This window comes from Notamacropus eugenii, chromosome 4 (assembly GCF_028372415.1).
Source record: "Notamacropus eugenii isolate mMacEug1 chromosome 4, mMacEug1.pri_v2, whole genome shotgun sequence".
Taxonomy (NCBI): Eukaryota; Metazoa; Chordata; class Mammalia; order Diprotodontia; family Macropodidae; genus Notamacropus; species Notamacropus eugenii.
The window spans coordinates 42,587,815-42,600,505 of NC_092875.1; positions in this window are offsets into that span (position 1 = coordinate 42,587,815).

Sequence of the window (12,691 nt, forward strand, 5' to 3'; positions counted from 1 at the left end):
CCCATTTCATATTTCTTTTGTATACCTAGTAAGGCATAAACTGATAAACAAAGAGAGAGATTTGGCATATACATAAAAATCTCATACAAACATATTTATTCTGGGGCTCTATTTTTCTCTCCCCCACCCTGCTTCTTTTTCTTCTCTTCTTCCTTCCCCTCTTCTCCCCTCTCATCTCTCCTTTCCTCTTTCTCCTTTTTTCAACAATTTCTGTGCAGGCCTAATTTTTTTTCACCAGTGACTGAATCCATTCTAATTAGCCTTGCTTACATACCCTCAATGACATAAACACAATCCTGTTTCAAGGATTGCCGAGTGTCCTGGGACCTCTCTTCATGGCGTAAATTTTCCAGTGTCTCTCTTCTTTATCCAAATTAGTCTTAAAGTATCCATGAGGATGCATTTCATCTCCATGCGCTAGATTGATCAGTTACAGCTGAGTTCTCTTCTAGTAGATTATAAAGAAGATTCTTTACAGGGTATGGCCTGGTCCAAATGACCTCCGAGATCCCCTCCAAATCTGAAATTCTCTAATCTTGCAAATGTTATTCAGTAAATAATAAAACCATTTAATCATTCCATAACTGTGTCCATAAAACATTATGGGATAAGAAACTTGGACAATATCTAGTCAACTTTCTGAGAATGTAGGCCAAAGATCTTAAGACAGGATTGTCCCATTTGGCCATAGCACCTTGGTCCCACTGATCAGATAACTGCCCCATCACCATCTCCTGCTCCATAGACATGCCTTAAGCCTACTCAAATGCAAGCACATGCTAGGTTTTGTCATTGTCTAGGGGCACAAATCTTGTTCTGTTTCCCTCGGTTAATTTTCCGTTTGTAAGCACTACCATGCATCAGTGGTGTGGTGAAATCTTCTCCCACTTAAAAAGCTATTTGGAAAAAAAATCATTTCAAGTCTCCTATTAAGAAGAACACAGTATATATTTCAGAGAAAATAATTCTTAATCTCTAAATAGTATTGATGACCTACTGCTTTGTGGTTACTAAATAGAGCTTGAAAGTGCAGTATATAAAGTGCTGCTGTTTTAGCTACAGTACATAAGGCAGTGATTGGGTACTTGCATGATGGAGCCCTGAGACTGATACGAAGCCGGTCATGATGCAATACCAACGACCTTCATTGAAAAGAAGATTTTGTTGAACAAGGGATACAGTTGCCATAGCAACACACTGCTTCACACCCACTTTTTCCTGGGTTCAGACAGTAACAGTTTTATGCCATATCAATGGAGGCAGCTCTGATTGGGCTACATTATTGCCACATGTTTCCATATATTTTTTAAGTATCTCTCTCATTCTTTCTCTATGTCTCTGTCTCTGTCTGTCTCTCTCTGTCTGTTTCTCTCTCTCTTTCCTCAGATTTATTTTCTTTCTATTTTTAAGCTTTTATCATTTATTTACATGTACTTCTCTGCTCATACAATTTTGAGTGCAGGACCATTTTTTTAATCTTTGTATCTCCATGATAAACACAGTACTTTACATCCATTAGACATTTTGTAAATACTTGTTGAGTTGAATTGTTTGGCCTACTCTAATTCTGAAAGGTTGTCACCAGTTCAGGATCTTCAGCAGCTCCTAAAAACTATTTACAAAATCTTAGAGGAATAGAGATATGCAGGGGTGAATGGAACAATGTATAAGCATTTGTTCTCCTGTAGAAACCATAAGAAGATCAATGGGTAAGTGACCCTTGCATTATAGGAAAATACCTGAGTAAGGATCTCTTTCTCCATAGGAACTTTTTCTTTCTGACATGACTAGTAATACCATTGATGGCATTTGAGATCCTAAGATTTAGACTAGACTACTAGGCTAGAGGAACAGGACAAGAATTGTCCAAAGTAGATACAACTAGTTCCACTTCGAAGATATCTAAAATTTGTGAAATATCAAAAAGCTTTTTTCTTGATCTGATGATAAGAATACCTATATCCTAAAATGTGTTATAATTTGTCAGAGAAGCAAAATACTTGCAAACTAATGGACAAATTAAAAGGGGTAAATGAGTTGAGTCAAAGCTTCTGAAATACTTTTACAAACTGCTGACCAGAGAAGAGGAATACCCAATCTATGCCATGAAGCAAGGGAGAGACAAATCAAATTTCTCATGATTAAGCTAAGAAAAATGGCTGGGACCTTCAGATGAGAGGACAACTCTGGAAATTTTACATCTATTTGGGTGGGAACTTGGGTGTACCAGATAGGGTGATGCTAGAAGGCTGACTAACAACAGAAACCCAAATGGGGAAATGAAGATTTGAACACCATGAAAATGACCAAATGACAACAAAAAATAATATGTTACCTACCCCCCAGGCAGGATGTCCCCCAACCTCCCTCTCAAAGAACAGCAAAATTTCCCCAGAGAAAAAGTTGCGGCAAAACATCTCGAAGAGCAAGAAGCAGGAGCTGGGCAGCTTCTCATGCTTGTAGCAGAAGCCAGGATAGAGAAATATCAAATTACAGAGAAGAAAGCTTCAAAAGATAGCTTCAGGGATAGAGAGACAATTTAAATGGTCGCCTGGGGCCACATAAAGGAACTGTAGGAAGCGAAGCAGTCAATTACAGATACTTGCTGGGAGATGCAACTAGGGGAACTCAAGCAGGAGAGGCTGCAAATCAGAGTATAAGGACTGGACTAAGTCCTTACTTCAGAGTTTGAAGTTTATTGGATGATTTATTCCTTCCCCATCATAGGGTAATTAGGTGGTGTAGCAAATCTTTTGTTTTTTAGAGGAGGGAGGCAAGGCAATTGAGGTTAGGTGACTTGTCCAAGGTCATGCAACTTTTCGAAGTGTCAAGTGTTTCAGACCAGATTTGAGTGCAGGTCCTTCTGATTCCAGGGTCAGTGCTCTATCCACTGTGCCAACTAACTGCCCCTTGCCATAGCAATTCTAATCTTGCATTAGACAGTGTGATTCTGGGCAAGTCACTTAACCTTTGCTATTGACTATGTCAACTATGATCTTCACAACAACTTTGTGAGGTAAGGTAGCATTGACCCCATTTTACAGATGATGAAACTAAGGCAGAAAGCGGTTAAGTGATTTGCCCGGGGTCACATAGCTAGGAAGTATCAGAGGCTTGAACTCAAGCCCTCCTAACTCCAGTTCTATCAGAGTTTCTCACCACTCTGTATTGCTTCTTAATGATTTCAATGGAAATCATTTCTCAGAAAATGAATTTCTTGTCTTTTTCTTTGAGACATGAATTTCTGACAAGACATGTTCAGGCAGAACTGAAACTATGGATGGATATACCTGCAGTGCCTTTTGGAAAGCTTAAAGGAAAATTATTTTTAAAGTTTGTTCATTCTTCTCTTAATAGGCTCTCTATTTGTGAAAGGAAAACATCAGAGAGAGCAGCCATTCATTTGCCACAAAAGCAGATCTCATTTAGAAAATGGGATTATAAAGGCCTGTCTAAACGTCCCATTCATCAGTAGCTGAGAGGCCTTATTGGGATTCAGTGTGGCAGGAGCTCAGGTGAGTTCTAATTTTAACAAGAAACAAGAGCTCGCAAGCACAATGAATGGAATGCTGCCATTAACACAAAGTCAGCACGGACACTCCCCCAGCTGCAAGTCCAGATGCTCAACTTTACCTACATCGTTTTGAAGTGGCACCACATGACAAATGGCAGGAGCAGGCAGTAAGATTGGCAATTACAGAATTTCTCTGGCACCTCCATATTTCACTCACTTCCATTCATCTCAAAAGCAGGTCACAATTTTTTTTTCACTTGGCACTATTTTTGTGGTTTTCAATACATCATGAAGAATCCTTACCAATATAAGACCATAGGACCTTCATTGTAGAGCTGGAAAGGAGCTTAGTGGTCCTCTCTCTAGTCCCACCTTCTTATGTTATGGAAGAGTAAACTGAGGCAAGAGATGTGAAAGCATTTGCCCAACATCAGATAGTCAGGTTTTGAACTCGGGTCCTATGATTTAGTATTCACAACTCTTTCCATTGTATTTCTCTATCCCAATATAGCAGTCACTTATGTTTCTGACAATGACTTTGTGCAGCTTCTGAAGTAACTGGCTTAAAGGCTTTAAAGATTTTAAAATCTTTATTAGCAAAATTAATATTAATACATTATCTGATTAAAGTAACAATTCATAAAAGATGTGTTCCTTTAACCCAGTAACGTCAACAACAATAATATCTAGTATTTATTGACCTCTTTAAAGTTTGTGACATAATTTCCAAATTTTACCTCACAACAACTCTGGAAAGTAGTTAAACTTCAGTTTCCTTGCCTGACAAATGAGGTGTTTGACCTAAATGACCTTGAAGTTTTTTTCCAGATCTCTGATTTTATGATTATTGGGAAGCCACTACTGGATAGTGTATCAAGCAAGGACACTGGCATACACAGGAGGACCTGCTGTACAGGTTCTTTAATCTGTTTTTCTAAAAGGAAAGCAACTTTTAAGGGGTCAACAATCACTTTAATCAAACACATGTATTATTCACTGTAATGGCAAGCAAAGTAGGATCTTCTGCTGTTTTTGTTTTAGTATGATCAGGTTCCTCTGATTCAATCTTGTGTTTTACAACCAAGAGTCTTTACTAGGAATAAAGTACAGAAAACAGAGTTTCTTTAACTAGAAACAGTGCATGTATTTGTATTGTTAATTATTTTAATGTGATTAAAGAAGATCTTCCCAACCCATTAATAGGCCTGGAAAGATTTGTAGGAAAGCCTATACCTTTTGTTAAGTTTCTAAGGAGGCACTGGTTCTCAAGTGTTGTGATGCCCTCAGGCTCTAAAAATGTATAAATACTGTGAAGGTGAGGTTTTACTTTGAGGTTTAGCTTTTGGAAGAAAGTTTGTGTGCCAGATGAGACTGGGAAGCTGCTAAGCACCCCTCTGGCTTTGAAAGCCCAAATGTTGCTCCTTTCCTCTCTAGTAACTATGTTTGTATGGTCAGACAGTTATCTGTTGATCTGTGATGTATGTCAGACAGTTGGAAACCAGTCTGTTGATTTTGATTTCTCTGTATTTTCTCTGAAGTTCAAGGTACTAACTTTTTTCCCTAAACTAAGTGAATGATACATGTCACTGATTAAAGTGATGGTTGATCCCTTGAAAGCTACCTTCCCTCTTAGAAAAGCAAATCAAAGAACCTGTGATAGAAGCCCTCCCCCCATGTATATCATGTATTTACTGATACATTCACTTAGTTCAGGGGGAAAATTCATTACCCTGAACTTCAGAGAAAATACAAACAGAAAAATAAAGATCAACAGACAGGGTTTTCAGCTGTCTGACCATTACATACATACACAGTTACCAGAGAGAGAAGCACCAATATCTGGGTTTTCAAAGTCAGGGGGTGAGGGAGCTTCTTAGCAGCTGCCCAGAATCTTGTCTGGCCAAACAAACACTTCCAATGAGTAAGCCCCCAAACAAAACCTTACCTCCAATTATTTATACACTTTTCAGAGCTAGAGGGAAGGACCCTCTGACCCAGTGCCTCCACAGAAATTAACAAAAGGTATTGACGTGGAGAAGATCTTTAACTCTTCCTCCCACCCACCATTAACCTTAAATTACCGTTATAGGTAAGGAGCAGGGGAATCATATGGTCAGACCCATTGTTTAACATTATTTTGTCAGTTGCGTGGAAGATGGATTGGACAAAGGAGAGAATAAAAAGTGGGAGTCCCACTGGCAGGCTGTTGTAGCAGTCCAGATAGGAGGTAATAAAGGCTTGACCTAGAGTATTATTCATGTTTGAGGAGACAAATGGTTGTAAGATATGTAAATGTAGAATCTACAATGTAAGATACGAAAATGTAGAATCTACAACTGGCTAGATGAGATTGGTGAGGGAGAGTTAGGAGAAGATGCTTCTGCATTTGAAAATCTGAATAACTGAAAAGATGATGGAGCCCCAAGCAGAAATCAGGAAAATATGGATGAGGTATATATTTGTCTAGCAGGCATACAACCAGATCATAGGATTGTAGATTTAAGGATGGATGTCATCTGAGAGGTCACAGTGCCCAAGTACCTCATTTTGTGTATGAGAAAACTCAGATACAAGGAGCTTAAATAACTTGCTTAATTCACATAGGTATTAAGTAAATTATAAAGGTATGATTTGAAAACAAGTTCTAAAATACCAAATCCAGTTCTTTTCCCATTGTGCCATGTCAGGAAAATAAGTAATTCTGGTTTGGATATGTTAAGTGTAGGATAGCCCCTGGAACATCTAGTTTGAGACCAGCAGACATTTAGTGATGAAAGACAGGATCTTGAGAGAGAGATTACAGTAGGATCTAGAAATCATCAGCATAAAAAGTTCAGTTTAGCAGTCAGGTCATCAGTAAATATTTATTGAATTTGCTAATTATTTACTATGTGCCAGACAATTTGTTAAGTGCTGGGTATACAAACATGAGGAAAAATAAAAGCAATTTCTGCAATCAAGGAACTTACATTCCAATGAAGGGAGATGGTACAAAAAGGAAAGGTGAATGAGAAGGAACGGGGTCATAATAAAGAAGTACAGATTGTGTCTTGGTGAAAAAAGAAGAGATGATCAGTCTGCAAGCCCTCATTAAATGGAGGATCTGTGAAGAACTATTTAATCAGATGGAGAGGGTACAGGGTACCACCAAGGTGTGACTGCAAAGGATGAAGAGGTTTCTGAGGCATGGTGGAAGAATACAGAGTACCCCCTGTGAAGAAACAAACTCATCAGAATTGATGAGATTATCAGTAGAAGAGAGGGTTCCCAGGATGTGACATTTAGGGCACAGCCCCTATTTGTGAACAGGGTGCAGATAGTCATTTAGCAAAGGTGATTCAGAGCAAACCATCAAACAGGTGTGAGAAGAACTGGATGAAAGAAGGGCCAATACTATAAGGCAGGTGACAATATCTCTCCCAATGACCAATACGGTGGTCAATATAGTCAAAAGTAGAAGGTAATCATAGGTTCTCAAAGTTTATGCCAATGGAGTACAAGGTCTCGTATAAGTCCTGCAAACACATGGAGTAGGGAGCTGGTCATGGATTGTATTCTTCCCTGAGTAGCAGACTAGCTAAATTCAGAAAGGTTCATCATGATGCTGAATGATGAAGAATTTTCTAGCCATCAAAGCTCTCAAAGATGGTCATTCAAGTCAATTCTAGTCAACAAGAGAATTAATTGAGCACTTACTATGTGACAGGCATAGTGCTAAATACTCATCTTTCTCTCTTTCTTTTAGAGCCTCCTTCTAAAATCCAAAGCCATCTCTGCATGTCTTTATCTCCAACTGCTAGTACCTCCATCTTCCTTTATCCCATTACTTTTAATTTACTTTGTATATTTTTTAATGTACTTATATGTGTACATTCTGTTTTCTCTGACAGAATGTGGGCTTCTTGATGGCAGGAGATATTTCATTTTTATAGTTGTATTCCCCAGAAACTAACATAATACCTTGTATTTAATAAGTGCATATTGGTTAAGAGGAAAGAACCAGTTAAAGTGCTCTTGGAAAACTGTTAAGAACAAAAGAATATAAATTCTTTGTCAAAATGACAGTTTTCTAGGATAAATGACTGAACTTCTTTCATTAAGTGTTAACCAATCAGAGAAGATTTCTGCCCATTGGGAACACCCATTCTTTTTTGGCATTTTAATTGAGTTTCATTTTTTATTTTTTTGATTAAATCTATTTTTTTAATTTAATTAATTTGTTTGTTTTCAGTTTTCAACAATCACTTCCATAAGTCTTCAGTTTTCTCCTCCTCCTTCTTCCCTTCCTCCCCGAGATGGCATGCAATCTTACATAGGTTCTACACATACATTCTTATTTTTCTGATTTGCCTTGGAATCTCCTCTCTGGGTGCATCCCCTCCAACTCTTCTGGAGATCAGTTGCCCAAGGAGCTCTGATCTTCCTTTTCATGCACCAAAATGAGGACTATCTTTAAATGCCAAATCTCTGCATGGGATGCTCATAGCAAGGTTCCCATCTCCTTGTATAGAATATCTCTGAGATAAGATCATTTATTAGTGCTACCCTTTCCATCACTGAAACTAGATTTCATCCTTATCTTCTCCTGTTTCAATCTCTTCTTTTGCTTCCTTGCACATTCTACTGGAGGATGTCTTCTTCCCACAAGACTACAGTAATTTCTCTTTACTGTTGATTAGGACATATCACACATTGTCCTCTCTATTTTCCTCTTTCTCTCCCCTCCTTTTTTGCTCATTCTCCTTCTATAATTTAATTCTACCCACAAAAAAACATAAAACAAAAACTGATTCATCAAAGTTGGGGTGTTGTCAAACAGTCCATGGTATTTTCTGCCACTTTCTACACCATCACTTCATTTTAAACTCTTCTGGTATACTATTTCCTTGTATACTTTCAGAAAACAAACAAAAAAAACCCCAACATCTTAATGGTCTCTTCATTATTATTTTGTTTCTGTGGTCCTTGGTTGCTGTATTTCTTTACCATGCTTATAATCTTCTATCTTGTGTGTTTCAAAAGAAAATAATTGTTTCAGGTCTGGTTTTCTTTCTAGGAATGCTTTGAACATCTCTTTTTTATTGAACATTTTTTACATTAATGATGAGCCTCAGGTTTGCAGGATTTATCACGTTGGGGTACACTTTAAGCTCTTTTGCTCTTTAGAAAATGTTATTTCTTTCCTTTCTCTGATTTCAGATGGGTGCAGAAAAGTCTTGTGCTACTTAAATTTCATTTTCTTTTTTATTTATTTTTTTCCTGGTTATTTGTAGATTGGGAAATTTAACCAGTATGTGTCTTGGTAGGTAGGTTTTTCTCATTTCTTTGTTTGTTTGCTTTGCCCCTGGAGGTGATCTATACACTTAAAAAATAACAAAGATGTTTTCTGTGTTGAAAAGATCTGAGTGGTTTTCTTGTACGATTCTTTGCATTATGATTTTCAGGTTTTTGATTGATGTTCTCTTGGTTGACCTATAATTCTTAAGTTATTTCTACATATCCTGTCTCAGATCCATGGGTTTCTCTTTTATGCTTATTTGAAAATTCCTACTTTTTGCTTCCCTTTTTCACTTCAAAGTATTTGCAATCAGTTAATTTGGCAACTAGTATTTATTAAGTACCATGTTTCATTCACTGGACTAAACTCTGCAGGTATAAAGAAAGGCAAACAAAATTTAAAAAAAAATCCTTTTGTAGAGAAGCTCTCAATCTGACAGAGAGACAGCATGCAAACAATTATGTACATATAAGATAAAAGATAAATTGGGGGTAGTCTCAGGGGGAAGGCAGTAGCATGAGAGGGAATCAGGAATGACTCTTTGCAAATGGTCAGACTTTTGTTGAGATTTAAAGGAAGCTAGGGAAACTAGGAAGTAGAGTGAGCATGGAGAGAGTTGCAGACCTGAGGAACTGTCAGTGAAAACACTCAGGGTCAGGAAATGGAATGTATTATGTGAGAAAGAACAAAGAGGTCAATCAGTGCCACTGTATCCCATTTTACTGGTGTGTGTGTGTTGGTCCTTCATTGCCAAAGAAGACCATGGCATCAGAGAAATAATGACATGACTTGCACTTGACTTTGTTTTTGAGTGAGGGAGGGCTGTGCAGGTCACCAGCCTCACTTCTCCAGAACCATCTGAATCCAGTGACCAGATATATTGAACAGGATGACTGGAGATGACCCAGGATGAGGCAATTGGGGTTAAGTGGCTTGCTCAAGGTCACACAGCTAGTGAGTGTCAAGTGTCTGAGGTGAGATTTGAACTCAGGTCCTCCTGATTCCTGCATTGATACTCTATCAACTCCACCACCTAGCTGCCCCCATAATACTGGAGGTGTAAGATGAATAAAGACATAGGAAGGTGACAGGTTGTGAGGAGTTTTGAATGCTAGATAAGTTTTGAAAATTTGATCCTGGAGTTAATAGGGAGATACAAGTTTATTGAGTAGGGACATGACATAGTCAAACTTGTACTTTAGCAATATCAGTATCTGTTTTATAGATGAGTGGAGGATGGATTGGAATGAAGAAAGATTTGAAGCAGAGAGATTACCAGTAGGCCATTGCAGTAGTCCAGGTATGAGATTATAAGTGCCTGTACCATGGTGGTGGAAGGACAGCTAGGTTTCACAATGATAGAGCTCTGTGCCTGGAGTTGGGAAGATGTATGTTCAAATCTGTCCTCAGACACTTAATAGTTGTATGACTATGGGCAAATCACTTAACTCTATTTACCTCAGTTTCCTCATCTGTAAAATGATCTGGAGAAGGAAAAGGCGAACCACTTGAGGAGCTCTGCAAAGAAAACCCCAAATGGCATCAGAAAGAATTGGATATGACTGAAAAACAACTGAAGAACCACCATGATAGTAAAAGTATCAGAGGAGACAAAAAGGTTTATGTAAGAGATGTTACAAAGGCAGAAATGTTAGGACTTAAAAACTGATTGAATATGGAGGTGAGAAAGAGTGTGGAGTTGAGGATGGCATCTAGACTGTGAGTCTGGGTTCCTGGGCAGATGGTGGTACACTCAAAACTAATGGGAAAGTTAGGATAAGAGAAGTGTTTGAGGGATAGATTAATGAGTTCAATTTTGAACATATGGCATTTAAGTAGTCTAGGGGACATCCAGTTTGAGATATCCAATATGATACTGAAAATAGAAGACTTGAAGCTAGAGGAAAAGGTTAGAGTTGGACAAGTAGATCTGAGAAACAGAAACTGAAAGCGTGGGAAGTCAACAATACCAGCAAATCATGCAGCATTGAGGGAGAAGATAAGAGTAATCATAGTAGGGTCTTGGAGTACACCCAGGGTTAGCAGGTGTGACCTTGATGAAGATACAGCAAATAAAGGAGGAGAATCAGGAGAGGGCAGTGTCATAAAAAAACTTAGAGATGAGGAAGAGTCAAAGAGAAGAGGGAGACCAACAGTATTGAAGGTTGAAAAGAGAGGTCAAAAAGGATAAGGGTTGAGAGAAGACCATTAGATTTGCCAAGTAAGAGATTATTAGTCATTTTGGAGAGATAAGTTTACTTAAATGGTTAGATTCTCAATCAGTTTTCCTCCAATTTGTTTCTTCATTGAACCTTGCCTCTACAGATTCAAGCTTTATTCTGACAAATATTTCTACTGGGCAGTTCGTAAACTCTGCTTTCATAGTTCCCATTTCTCTTAAAGGATCCAGGAGCATTTTATGCTCTCTTTGGAATCCACAGGGTGTTCTGACTGATCAGATGTTGATTAACTTTCCTTTGTTTTAATACATTTATTCACAGATATCTGAAATCTTATAACTGATCTGGAGGCCATATTTCCCATGCTATTATTATCTACCCTGATCATTTATCTGCATTTGCTCAAGGTCTTTATTTGAGTTTTCTTCCTCCTGAGATATTTAGTAATCCCATTCCTTTTTTGTTTCTCTTGTACTCTATTATCATTGATTTTCTGCCTTCTTCCCTTTTGAGGCAGTTTCCTTTAGGACTGCATCTCAAAAGTTTTTCCACATATTTCAAGTAATTATCAATGAAAACTACCTTGACATCCTAGAACCAGAGGGTAAAATAGAAATCGAAAGAATATATTAATCAACTCCTGAAAGAGTTCCCAAAATAAAAACTTCCAGAAATATTTGTGTCCAAATCACAGAATTCTTAAGTCAAGGAGAAAATATCACAAGGAGCCAGAAAGAAACATTCCAATTATCATGAAGCTACAGTAAGGATACCACAAGATTTAGCAATTTCTATTTTAATGGACTAGAGGACTTGGAATATGCAATCCTAGAGAGCGAAGGAGTTAGGGGTACAACCAAGAATCACCTAACCAACAAAACTGAGTGTAATCCTTTTTGGGGGGAAATGAACATTTAATGAAATTAGGGACTTTAAAGCATTCCTAATATCATTTTTCTAATTACATGTAAAATAACCAATTTTTCACTATCTTTTTTCCTCAAAATTTTGAGTTCCATATCCTCTCCTTCCCTCCCACTCCTCCCCCCTCATTGAGAAGGCAAGAAATTTGAAATAGCTTATAAATATGCAGTCATGAAAAACATATTTCCTTATTAATCATGATTTGAAAGAAAACACAGACCGAAAAAAATCAAATTAAAAAAAAGTATACTTTGATCTACATTCAAACTCTGTCAGTTCTTTCTCTGGAGATGGAGAGCATTTTTCATGATGAGTCCTTCAGAATTGTCTTAAATCATTGTATGGCTGAGAATAGATGTTATTCACAGTTGATCATCATAAAATATTGCTGTTGCTGTATACACTGTTTTAGTGGTTCTGATCTCTTCATTTTGCAACAGTTTGTATAAGTCATTCCAGGTTTTTCTGAAAGTATCCTGTTTACCATTTTTTATAGCCCAATTGTATTTCATCACAATCATATGCCACAACTTCAACAACCATTCTCCAATTTATGGACATTCCTTCAATTTCCAATGATTTACTACCACAAAAAGCTGCTGCAAATATTTTTGTACATACATATTCTTTATTCCTTTAAAAAAATATTTGGGAGGGTGGAGCCAAGATGGTGGAGTAGAAAGACACACATATGCTAGCTCTGCCCTCACAGCCCATAAAATACCTGTAAAGAAAGACTCTCAACAAATTCTAGAGCATCAGAAGTGGAGAACAACAGACTGGAGGAGATTTCCA